Source organism: Vidua macroura, chromosome 18 (genome assembly GCF_024509145.1).
Source record: "Vidua macroura isolate BioBank_ID:100142 chromosome 18, ASM2450914v1, whole genome shotgun sequence".
NCBI lineage: Eukaryota > Metazoa > Chordata > Aves > Passeriformes > Viduidae > Vidua > Vidua macroura.
Window position 1 is genome coordinate 4,229,323 of NC_071588.1, and position 12,607 is coordinate 4,241,929.

At 49.9% G+C, this 12,607-nt stretch overlaps 1 protein-coding gene across 1 annotated transcript in view; it reads right to left on the reverse strand.

Moving 5' to 3' along the window:
• The window catches only part of CORO1C (coronin 1C), a 39,605-nt gene extending 27,823 nt beyond the window's left edge, over positions 1-11,782 (reverse strand). Inside the window, exon 1 of the mRNA XM_053994297.1 lies at positions 11,703-11,782. The gene's annotated coding sequence lies outside the window, so the exon portion shown is untranslated. The remainder of the gene's footprint in view (positions 1-11,702) is intronic.
• Positions 11,783-12,607: the final 825 nt, after the last annotated feature.

Here is a 12,607-nt window from a genome sequence, read left to right on the forward strand (position 1 = left end):
CGGCCGCGCTCGCACAGGGATACTTTTCATCCCACTCCTTTCTGATCTCCCATCACGATGTGTCACAAGAGCTACCATGAGTTTGCCCATTTTCCTGTTTATAAAGGATTTATCTGTCTCAAGAATCCAACAGATGGATTTCTGTGGCTTCGGAGGGTTTGCAGCCTGCTTATGCAAGAGGAAATGCATCCTGCTAGGGAACACTTACAGGAAAACCCCCCACTAATGGCAAAATCCTGCTCAGCCCATGTGACTGTGATCCCTTCTGGAAAGGGAGGCATTGGAATAAAAGGCCAGTTGAAGTCAGACAGCCGGAGGCTACTGTTAAGGGGGGTGAGGACATACAAATCCAGTGGATATGGAGAACAGCATTTATAAAAGGTTGGTACTTGGGACTGCAAAGGCTCTTCCTTAAGTGGAAAAAGTCAAGTTGCAGCAGTTGATGGTGAATCCCCAAACTCCCAGTCTGAGCCTTGCTGAGGAGCTTTGGGAAAAAGGTCCAGTCTTAATTGTTAAAAAAATGAGAAGCAGATTAAGAAAAATAAAAATTAAGAGGTCAATAGTTGGACTTGATGATCTTAAAGGTCTTTTCCAACCTCAATAATTCCATGGTTCTCTAGGCAGTGCACCAGCAGCAATTATGAATGGTGTTATGGGATGGCTGGGGTCAGCAGGGACAGGGGATAGTCCCACTGGTGAAACTGCAACATGGGAAAGCCCAGAGGATTCCCAAGTACCAGCTGTGAGGCCTCAGTGGCCTCATCAGCAAAACCTCATCAGCAAATCATCTCTGTGCTCAGAGCTGGTTTTTCAAAAAAAATCTAGGAAGTGTGTTATAATCCTAAACCCAAACCAGGCCGTGGATGTTCCAACCTGCCCCTGGCATGGAGAGAACATCCTCTGGGAGCAGGGCTGAGCCACATCTGCAGAGCAGTTGGCCATCATGGAGATAAGCACCAGAGAAAAGCCCACAAGGAAATCTGTTAATTCCCTCCTTGGAGCACTTTGAACATGCTATGGAAGATAAGGTACAGAGCCACACTGGAAGGGAGGACAGAGGCATTCAGAGGGTTTGAGGCCATTAAAACACCTCCATCCCCTCGTGCTCCTCATGGCAAGGACAGCTCTGTCCCACTGCTGTGGGCCCAAGGGAGCAGGGACTGAGCCAAGAGCTGCACCCACTGAGAAGAAGCACAGAGACCTCCAGGTTATTTCCTAATCGCTCTCTTCTGGCATTTTTTTCACTCCAGAGCCTTGGTTGTGCAAGCTCTGGGGTTCTCAGTGACCCAGGGCCATGCCCAGCCACAGGGACAGGGACACACACTGCCCTGGGCTCGGTCCAGCTGCACACCTATTCCAGGGAAATCTTGCCACCACTGTCACCAGCAAGGCTGGAGGAGGAATCAGTATAATGAAATCCCAGAAATGCTTGGTTTGGGTTGGAAGGGGCATTACAGCTCACCCAGTTTCACCCCCAGGGACACCTTCCACTAGCCCAGGTTGCTCCAAGCCCCATCAAACCTGGCCATGGACATTTCCAGGGATGGGGCAGCCACAGCTTCTCTCGGCACTCTGGGCCTCACCACCCTCACAGGGAACAATTTCTCCTAATATCTCCTCTAAACCTACCCTTGTTCAGTTTGAACCCATTCCCTGTTGTCCTGTCACTCCATGCTCTTGAAGAACTTCATCTCCCTCTCCAAGTATCCATGGAACCAAAGAACTCAGTCTCGTGATACAAAGTCTTACAAGACTTGGGCAAAGAAGGAAGTGGGGGGAAGAAATGTCTAGTGGCCACAAAAAGTTCAGCTCACCCCACAACTTCACATGAAAGCTCAGCAGAAAAAGGGAACAGCCACGAATGCCTTGATGCAGTTTCTGTGCTTTTAAACACAATTCTATTCCCTCTGTGTATCCCTTTTCCAATCAATCCATATCCAGTCCATTGCTGACAGAACTGTTGTTTTCAGCTGTTCATAGTTATTTAAAACAAAGGTGAACACTACTACAGATGGTCACAATTCCAAAACACATCATATTTGTGTGCAGATTATTTTCAGTCTTTGGTTACTTGAGCCTAGGTTGAGCAAGACCCTGCCATCTGATTTCACTTCATTTTAAAGACAAAAAGCTGGAATATGAACTTAATACTGAAATTTCCAGCTGTTCTACCACTGGCAAGATTCTATTTTGGGATGGGAACCTAAACCACAAACTACCAGGGAATTTGATTATATGTCAACTGGGGAGCCCAGCACATTCAAAAATGTAACACAACCCAAACTTTGAATAAGCTGAAATTTCTCTTCTGGACTAAGAGCAAGGTGTTGGATGCAACCTGTGAAACACTTGATACAACTCTGGATTTCAGAGCTGTAACCTGAAATGATCATATGAAAATCTTCAGAACATGAAGAACTCTTGAGTCAGAAGTGCCTGTAGAGCTCAAATCTCCCAGGATCACCAAGAAGGATTATTTCCTCAGGGTTTACCTGTGTGTACTCATCTCACACCTCCCCCCCGGGGCTATTTTCACTTCAAGATTTCCAGGGATACAATTCATCTTCTTGGGGAATCACCTGGTTGTGGAAGGTGTCCCTGCCTGTGGCAGGGAGGTGGAATGAGGTGAGCTTGAAGCTCCCTTCCAAGCCAAACCCTTCTGGGATGATCTTACCACTCCCACACGTTGTCACTGTATCTCCACATCCAGCATTACATCATTGACCATAATTTGCAGTGACAAAAGGACGCCGCAGTTAAAGTCATTACCCCGAACTGAGAGCGTTGTCTGGCTTCATTTAATCTGTGTCATCTACCAGAAAGGCAGAGCAATGAATGCACACAAAAATCATTACATGAAATAATTCAGCAGGAGTGACGGGGAACCAGCAAAGGGAGACACCAGCAGGAATGGGAGTTCTGCTGCACTGGAGCAGCAGCCTCCAAACAACCTCTTTTTTTGGGTTTATATCTTTTAGAGCATCCTCTGTCAGCTGGCACTAAAGCTGCCCCGCTACATAGGGGGAATGTTTTAGGGCATGTTAACACAGGCTGGACATAAGAGGGTATTAAAATTAAAAGAGGAGAGCAAAGTGGAGATAAAAATAAAGGATTAAAACTCAGGACAAAATCTCATAAAGGCAAGTAGCATACAAAATACAGAGCTAAGAGAGCAGGAATTGAACATTCCGGGTGCCTCAGTGCATTCAAATCCAGGCTGGAGCATGGAAGGTGTCCCTGCCCATGGCAGGGAGTGGAATGAGATGAGCTTTAATGTCCCTTCCAACCCAAACCATTCTGGGATTCTGTGATCCCCACATTTCAGCTTCTGCTTTTGCTGCCAGCAGAGACAGTTGCACAGTGGTTGGACACCACAGAAGCTTTTTACTGGACAAGGAAAGGGAAACCTCCCACACACTCCCACCTCCGACATCGCTGTTCCAGCAGCCGACCACAGAAGGCCGTGGCCTTTCACATCATCCCCTCCAAAAACCCTTCCTTTTCTTTTCCACTGGAATAAACACCAGAGAAGCTTCTTTGCACACTGTATCCCATCCACTGCCAAGAGACAGAGCAATATCCTCAACAACAGCCCTAGGAGCTGCAGCCAGAGACATCACAGCAGCCCCAGGGATGCTCCTGACACCCATGAGGAGGAGGGAAGAACAGGGCTCCAGACCACACCATGATCCCAAGGGAAACACAAGCAGGAGCACATGGCTCTCCCAGGATTCCAGCAAAAGGAATCCAGTGATAAAATGCTTCTCCCCAGCACTGACCTAGTTCTCTTATCAGAGCTAACAGGGAAGTAGCAATCTGGTCAGAGCTGCTGCCCCAACCCGCTGGATTCCTCTCTCACTCAAAGGTTACATGCCAGCGTTTTCCAGACTATATACCTGAGATGCACTGGAGGCTTTTTTTTTTTTTTCTTTTTTGGGCAAAGGTTGGTGGTTACGAACAGAAAAAGAGCTGTTCCCCAGCACAGCTTCAGGAAATTCTCACCAAATCCCAGCATTCCCAACCAACCAAACAAGGACCTTTTCCTAACAAAAAAGGTGTTGTCCCTTGTCCAAAGCCCCTCTCCAGCTCTCCTGGAGCCCCTTTAGGCACTGGAAGGGGCTCTGAGCTGTCCCTGGAGCCTTCTCTCCGCCAGGTGAACACCCCCAGCTCTCCCAGCCTGGCTCCATGGCAGAGGGGCTCCAGCCCAATCCCCAAAGGAATAGACAAGCTGGTTTTTATTCCTCAATTACAACATCCCTTGGCATCCATAGGAAAAAATTCTAAACATTAAAGGTGTTTTAAGAGATAAACAGTCTCACAGATAAAAGGTTGCAGGTCCCAGTTCTCCTAGAGCACTGCACCATCAGGGAACCAGGACCTGCAGAACCCTCTGCTCCAAACACTAAATTAACTGGGACACAAATTCCTCCCAACTCTGGAATAAGGCAGAAACAACAGATCAGCACAACCAAGGCTCCCAAAGAGCCTGGCCAAGAGTGAGTCAGACTGACCAAGCGAGGAGCAGCATTCTCCACATGACCCAGCCTGACCACAGAGGCTCCGAGCTCTGCTGGACCAAGCACAGCTCCCAGACCTGCCTGGAGCCTGCAGAGAAGCAGGAGCTGCCTGGGGGAATGTCACCTGGGAGCAGCAGGATGACCAAGTGGAATGGCAGCACCTCATGGATAACACTACATCTCCTGCTGTAACAGGATGGGCTGGAGCCCTGGAGAACATCTCAGGGAGACTGGTGGTACAGCACAGAGCAGCGTGGTCCATCACACTGGAATTTCGAGTGGACACACTCTGCTCCAAAAAGTGACAATGAGCTTGGCTGGCACATCCTGAGTAACACTTTCTTCCACTTCTCAACAACACCCACCCAACAGGTGAGGCCCCCACACTGAACTGCTTTTAATGTTCTCAAAATAACCCCAACAATGGTGAATTATCAAAGACAAGACAACATCCTCACCCCAGGACGTGGGAGGTTCGGGCTGGATAACGCCAACATCTCGGATTTTAATGCAGTACAAACAAGCTGCAAAATGAATCTCAGTGCTCCCAGTTGGAACTGGCATGTGTTTCTCCACATTTCCATTTGCTGTCCTGCCAGCTCTTCTGGCCAAGCAGCCTATAATTCCAAGAGCACCATTGTCATTCCGTCCTGTTTCCGTAACGTGCAATTTGAAATCAGGGCTGGGGGAGGGAGGATGGGGCTGGAGGAGGCTGAAACTCAAATCCAGATAGTTCAATCTGCTAACTTGATTTTCAATCCCTGTCTCATGGTGCCAATGACAGCCCCCCAAACATCTGTTTTAGCAGAGGCTTCCAAGTTCAAACACATTTCCTCTGTCCTACAGATTTGTCACTGACCCATCATGGGATGACAATGAGGGGGCACTACCTGGTGTCAAACCACGAGGATGACACAAAGCACCTTTCTCACTTCTCTGGGCAGGCAAGAAACCAAAAATTAACTTAGGGAAGTGGATTTAGTCTATTAAGGAGCTTTAATAAACATTCTAGGCTGCAAAGACTGATTTCAGATTCCTACCTGTGTCCTTGACACCTCCATGGCCCCACATCCACCTCTGAGATTCCCTGACAGGGAGAATCACACCCACCCCAACACTGGGCAAAGGCTGATTGCTTGGGGAATTCTTGGACCTTCAGCTGGCTGCTCTCGGCTGGAGAACTGGTTTCCAGTGAAGAATTACAGCCTGTGCCTTGATGACCTTTAAGCTTTACTTACCTGTTGGCTTGACAGTCACGTTGCTGCACGTGCAGCCCACACTTCCAGTCCTTTGGGAATCCCTGTGGCATTTCCAGCAGCTCCAGAGGAGCCCAGCCAAAACAACAGAATTACACCCAGATAAGCCCAGCTGGTTTTTATGGGAGCTTGCAGAGCACTTAAGAATACCCTAAGTAGAGCAGAAGATGGATGTGGCAGAGCAGGGATACAAAGAACAAAAAGATAACCTTTACCCCCAAAGAAACATCAGGGAGCCAAGGGAAGAAGGGAGAGATAACCCCAGGGTAGCCTGACCCTAACCAGGGGCACCCACCTTAAACAGCAGCACCTTAAAATACCACACAGAACAAATTGTTGCAGAAAGGAGCAATTTTCCTGGCAGTGGCCAAGAAAAAGATGCTGGAAGCACAGCAACACTGAGCTAGAAGAGTTTTGTGCCCACCCTTCAGGCTGTGCTAAAGCAGAATATATTGCAGAGGAATGTCTGGCAACTTGTGTTTGCCTAAGTTGGCTCAGGATTCTCTCCTGCCTTGCAAATTGATCTCAGCAGATCCAAAAATTCAAATAAACTTTTAAAAGTATCACTGAAAACTTAAAAAAAAAAAATGCAATACACCTCTTGTTCTGAACGAGACAGCTTTGGGCCTCCAGCCTCCAAGATATGGTATCATTATATAAGTACTGCAGAAGGGAATTAAGTAAGAAATTAAAAGTGTAACAATGGTCATTTATTCCCATGTACACATCCCACCACGTGTGCTGGGGCAAATACCTGAAGCATGTGTAAAACAGCAACTGCACTTAGTAGTACGTGCTACAAGTAGTATGTGCTAGAAGCATTCCCAGCCTAGGACCTGCCAAGCCCTGAGTGAAACGTGTCACCTCACATTCCCAGCCTGGAAGGAAGGATACCAATCTGTTTCACACAGGTATGATGAAAAATGCCAAGGAAATGCCAAGCAGACACCCTGAGTCAGCTGGGGGATCCAGATTCCAGCAGGAAGCAAAAAAACCACGAGGACTTTTCAAGTATTTAAAGTGAAAAGGGGAGGGAAAAAAAGCTACTCCAGGAGGTAATTCCAGCCCTGAGCAGGTGCCTGAGCACTGAGGCTTTGCTGATGACAATCTTCCCTATCAAGCCATCATCTGCCCAGCATGGCCAGTTTGCCCAGTTCCCAAGGGACACGCTGCTTCCTACGGATTGAATTTGTTACTGCCTGCTAATCCCTGGAGCTGCTAATTACACCCATTATCAGTTTGTCCAGCATCCAGATCTGGCACACTGTAAAATGTCGAGTCCCCATCAGGTTTACAGACTGGTTTGGGTTAGCAGGGATCTTAAAGCCCATCCCATTCCACCCCCTGCCATGGGCAGGGACACCTTCCACACTCCCTGGTTGCTCCAAGCCCTGTCCAACCTGACCTTGGACACTTCCAGGGATGGGGCAGCCATGGCTGCTCTGGGCACCCCATGCCAGGGCATTGCCACCCTCACAGGGAAGAATTTCTTCCTTAAATCCAAGTCAAATTTCCCCTCTTTCAGTTTGAATCCATTGATCCTTGTCCTGTCACAACAGTTCCTGATGAAGGAATGCTTAGGAATGGGATGATGCAAAATGTGCTGCTTTAATACTGCAGATTTTTATGTTTATTTGGGAGAAACAATGGATTTTCAAGGACTCCGGAACACAGTCTCTATGGCAACTATATATATGCAGAACCAGGGGGAGGGAGGGGAAGTTCCCATATTTCCAAATACTGAGAACTGAGTGATTTGAACTCCATTTTCCAGGGATTATTTAAACCAGAAACGGCAGGTGCAATGCACTGCCCAGGTTCATACAGGGATGCAAACAAGGAGTAGTTTCAGGCACATCATTCCCATGGAGTTTTAGGAAATCCTACTCAGTCACATCTGCTAAAAATGCAGAAATGTGCCTTAATATTCAAATCAGAAGAATTATTACCTATGTGCTTGTTCCTACATAGATGGCAGCCAAAATCTGGAAAACCACAGGGAAACCCTGGTCCTTCCTAAGGGGAACATTTGGCCTCAAGCACAGCTCAGCAACACTCCAAGGAGAGCTGTGAGCTCATCTCAGCATCAGGCTGAGCCTTAATCACTTTAAGTCAGATCCCACCACTGGTTTATTTCCATTGCTCTTTCAAATTCAATTATTGAGAAAGGAAAACAAGACAAACCTAATTATGCTGGGCTGAGAGGCCCAGCTCAATGTCAGAGTCACTGCAACTTCTCCCACCAAGAGCCAGACCTCAAACGTCACCACAGGCTCAGCAAAAAGCAGATTAGAGATCACTTATTGTTACCACCAGCAAAACATGGACTGAGACAAAGCCAGTGGTGCTGAAGGAACAAAGTGGTCATGCTGAAGAAGTTGTCCTTTCCCTAGTGCAGGTGATTCTGCCTTGATTCTCCCTCTAAATCATCAGCCCAGAGGAGAAATGGTCCAAAAGGCCACATTTTGTCACTTCCAGACCAAAGAGATCTCTTCTATTCACCATGGTCTCATCAGAAGCCTTCAAAACCCACAGGTTTTTCCCTTTGGAGGCAGCAGCAGATGCCATTTTCAATATTTCTCTGTCAATTTCCTGACCTACAGAGAAGGATTTTAAAGTTTTCAGGATGTTCCATCACAAAATCCTCTTCCATCTGAGGAGCATTTTGTGACTCCTTAGGAAGGTGTCTGCTCCAAGGGATCCCTCCTGTCTTATTGGCATCAGGAATTTCATGGGAGGGGAATAAAGTAAAATTATCCACTTGCCCAACAGCCACCTTCTACTTTCCAGCTATATCATTATCTCCAGCCATTAATTCTGATTGCATTTATATTCCCTACACAACCCCACGAACACAACTAATGGCTGGTGATACAACTAATGGCTGGTATATTCCATTAGGATCCTCTCCAGACAATTTGTTCCTCCAAGGACAAGCCCTGCAAAGCTGCCAGTGGAACCTGGGAGCAGCTGAGCAGTTCTGTGTCATGCTGGGATTTCACATGCCTATGTGTGGTTTGAGATGAGAAAAGCCACAAAAAGTCATGTACTGAACAATTATAACCTCAAAAAGAAACAAATAATCCATTTTTTTTTGCACGGTTACTCACAGGAGGAAAAGCAGAACAAAGCAATCCTATTAAGAGATAAAAAGAAAGGGCCCAGTAAACATTCCCAACCAAGTGGAGCCAACACATCCAGAAAAATGAACTTTCACTGCTGCTTTCCTGAGCCACTCAGCTAAGCCCAAAACCTTTTTGTGCTTCATTTTAACTTGGTGTTCACCACCACCTGCAACTGTGCAGAATGTGACAAAAACTCAGCAGTTTCCATCTTGTCAGCCACATGCCACCAGCAGCCTGACTCTTCACACATGGCTCCAGGAGCTGCCTAAACTGAAGCTCTAAGCAGTTTCTAATCATACCAGTTTCAGAGTTACCCACCAGAATATGCCAGCCCAAAAATATTAAGTGGGGGAGACTGCAGGGAGCAAGCTAGAGGAGAACACAGACATTTAATTCTTGTTCCTATGCCCTGCAAAGGCTTAAACTGGGGCACTTCAAATCCTCAGTGAGTTTCTGTTCCAACACATCCTCGGAGAAGGGCTGAGATTATCACAAAAACCTCAGTAAAACAAAATCAAAACAAACAAACCCAGACTTTAAAAGTCAAGTGAAAATGTGCCTGTGAGCTTGCCCAAGAGGACATTCCTGGCCCTGGGAGTGGTGCACTGATGACCTCACCAAGCTGCAAACTCAGGCCAGGAAGTGTTTTGCTCGTGTCTTCAGAATAGGAAGCTGGCATCCCAGGGATATTCCTCGGAATCGATCACCAAATGAAACCCAGGAGCATAAATTCCCTCCCCATCACAACACAACGTTTTGGTTTAATGAGGCATTTGACGAAGCCGTGGCCACCACGATGTCACCGAGGGCAGAGCTCGGCACCCTGCGCTGCATCACCCAGGGAAGAGCTGATATTTCCCCCTTCTGCACATTCCTCCTCATTGCCATTAAACTGAATCCCTGCCTTTCGCTTGGAGTGAATCCCAGAAGTGACAGATGCAATAAGCATGAAGATTTCACTTGAAAAAATCCAATGATGTTTGAAAAGACAGCTCAGGAGAAGACAGAGCAATGCCAACAGAGAACACAAATGCTGATTAAAGCAATCTGCATAAAAGGCTACAAGTGACCACTGAAAAATTACTATTATGAAGTGCTGTACTGAAACAAACACCAAGCAAATGCTGCCTGACGTGTCCCCGAGCGTGTCAGGTCTTACTGGGGCTACTGAAAACACAGAAAAACACATATACCCAAAATAAACAGGCATTGCCACAAAAGTATTTGATCTTCTACCTTTGTGTACACAGTCCTTAGCAAACACCACTATTAGCTGCAATAAAACCTTCCTGCAAGCACACAGCCATCTGGATTGTTCCCCCCCCCCCACCCTTGACAGAAAAGATGATTCAATGCTCGTTATTCAAATGAAAATGGAATAAACCCTCTCCTGCCTCCCGCACACGACACCCGCTGCTTTCCCCACATCCAAACACGCTTCTCCCAGGACACGCTGTGCCACTTCACACCATTTTCCCACACTCCAGAGCTTCCCTCGAGCGTGCCACGGAGGCACACAGAGGGAGAGGATGGCATCAGGTAATTTGGGAACAGCCTGGCCTAAAATTAAAACAAAATCGGGAAATCCAGCAGCGAACTGAAAAATCAACCGCAGCCTGCTGTGTTCAGAACATCCCTCTCTGATTCTGCCACCGTCCTTGGTCTTGCTCCAGTAATCCCCACGCACATCTGCACGAACAGACGTGCTCAGACCAATTCCAGCTGCTAAAAAATCCCCAACCCGAACGCATCTCACTTATCTTCAACAATAAAACTGCTTCCATCGGGCTCACTTCTGTTTCCTGGCACCTTTCACTGCCTTTTTTTAGACCTGTCTCCTGTGCAATCAGTCAGTTAAGGCATCACAATGTCCTACAGCTGAACCTCTGTGTGGTGGTGTTGGACACCTGCCCGTGTGTCCAAGATCTTCCCTCGTGCTGTTAACGGAATCGGTGGGAATTTCATAAAGCACAGCCTTTCAATTTCAGCCTTTGGCGTATCACTCTTAAACAACGTGGCTTCCTGCATAGGAAAACAAAGCCCAGAGACACCAGCCCACGGCAAAGGGATAGAATGAGATGGTCCTTGAGGTCCTTTCCAACCCAAACCATTCTGGTATCCCCTGGTGATTCAATGACATGTCACACAGCCCAGGAATCTACACATCTGCACAGCCTCGAAAGAGCCCCTAATAACGGCGTGACCTGCTCTACAGGAGCCTGCGGAAAATAAACCCAAACTAAACCCCCATCAGGGCGCTCATCTTTTGTCCTCTGCCATGGTGCACGGCGGGGATGGGCGCTCCGGGGGCGGCACACGCCGGTGGCACCGAGCGGCTGCTGCACCGCCGGGCAGAAAAGAAGGAAGGGAGAGAAAAAAAAAAAAAAAAAAAGGAAAAAGGAAAACGTTCCGAACAAAAGCCCCCCAGCGCTGTCCCCGCCGCGGCATCAGGTGCGCGGCGGGAGCGCCCGGCGCCGCCGCCCCGCCCCGGGCTTGCCCTGCCCGGCGGCCCCGGCCGGATGCGGATGCGGCGGCGACCCCGCGCCGCTGCCTAATAAGGAGGGAGCGGGGAGCGGCCGGGGCCGAGGCGGTGCGGGGAGGGCGCTGCCGCCGCGGGCCCCGCGCTGACAGCGGCCGCCGCCTCACGGAGGGCTCGGCGGCCCCGCGCGGGAAGGGCCCGCCCGGCCGGACCCCCGCCCTGCCCGGCGCCCTCCCGCGGGCACCGCGCCGCCCGCCCAGCCGCAGCCTCGCTTGCCAGCGCTACCCAGTTCTCCCCGCTCGCCCGAGCCGCCACCGAGCCGCACCGCGATCCCGAGCCGCCTCCCGCGTCCGCTCCTGAGCCCGGCGGAGCCGCCGCCTCCGCCTCCTCCTCCGCCCGCCGCCGCCGCCCGACTGAGCGCCGCGGGGCGGGGCGGGGCAGCGCGACCGCGGGGCCCGCCCCCTCCGTGACCACGCCCATGAAGTTTACGCCCCCTTGGTCTGGCCCCGCCCGCTCAGCCGCTCTCAGTGGGGCGGGTCGAAGCGGTGAGTGACGGCTCCGCCAGCCAATGGCCGTGCGGTTCTCCCCGCCACGAGTGGTCGCGCGCTCTCAGGCCCCGCCCCGCCGCCCCTCAGCAGCGAGTAGGGGCGGGAGGTCATGAGGGACCTGAGGGGTCGATCGTGTCCGCCTGGGGACCGGCCATCTCCTCCCTGTGGACCAGTCCTGTCCGCTCCGAGAGACCGATCATGTCATCCCTGGGGATCAGTCATCTCATGCCTGAGGGATCGCCCGTGTCTGCCCTGAGGGATCGATCATGTTATCCCTGAGGCATGGATCGTTTCATCTCTGAGGGACCGATTGTGTCCTCCCTGAGGGAACGGTCATGTCCTCCCTGAGGGAACGGTTATGTCCTCCCTGAGGGATCAGCCGTGTCTGCCCTGAGGGATCGATCATGTTATCCCTGAGGCATGGATCGTTTCATCCCTGAGGGACCGATTGTGTCCTCCCTGAGGGAAACTTTATGTCGTCCCTGAGGGAACGGTTCTGTCCTCCCTGAGGGGGCTGATCGTGTCCTCCCTGAGGGATCGGCCGTGTCTGCCCTGAGGGGTGAGAAGAGCCTGCTGTCCTCAGAGGCAATGCCGAGGAGAACCAGTAGCTCCACAAGAAAACAACCGCGTCACCTCACACTGTCACACCAAGTCACAGTGGCTGTGGTGAAAAAAGGACGGT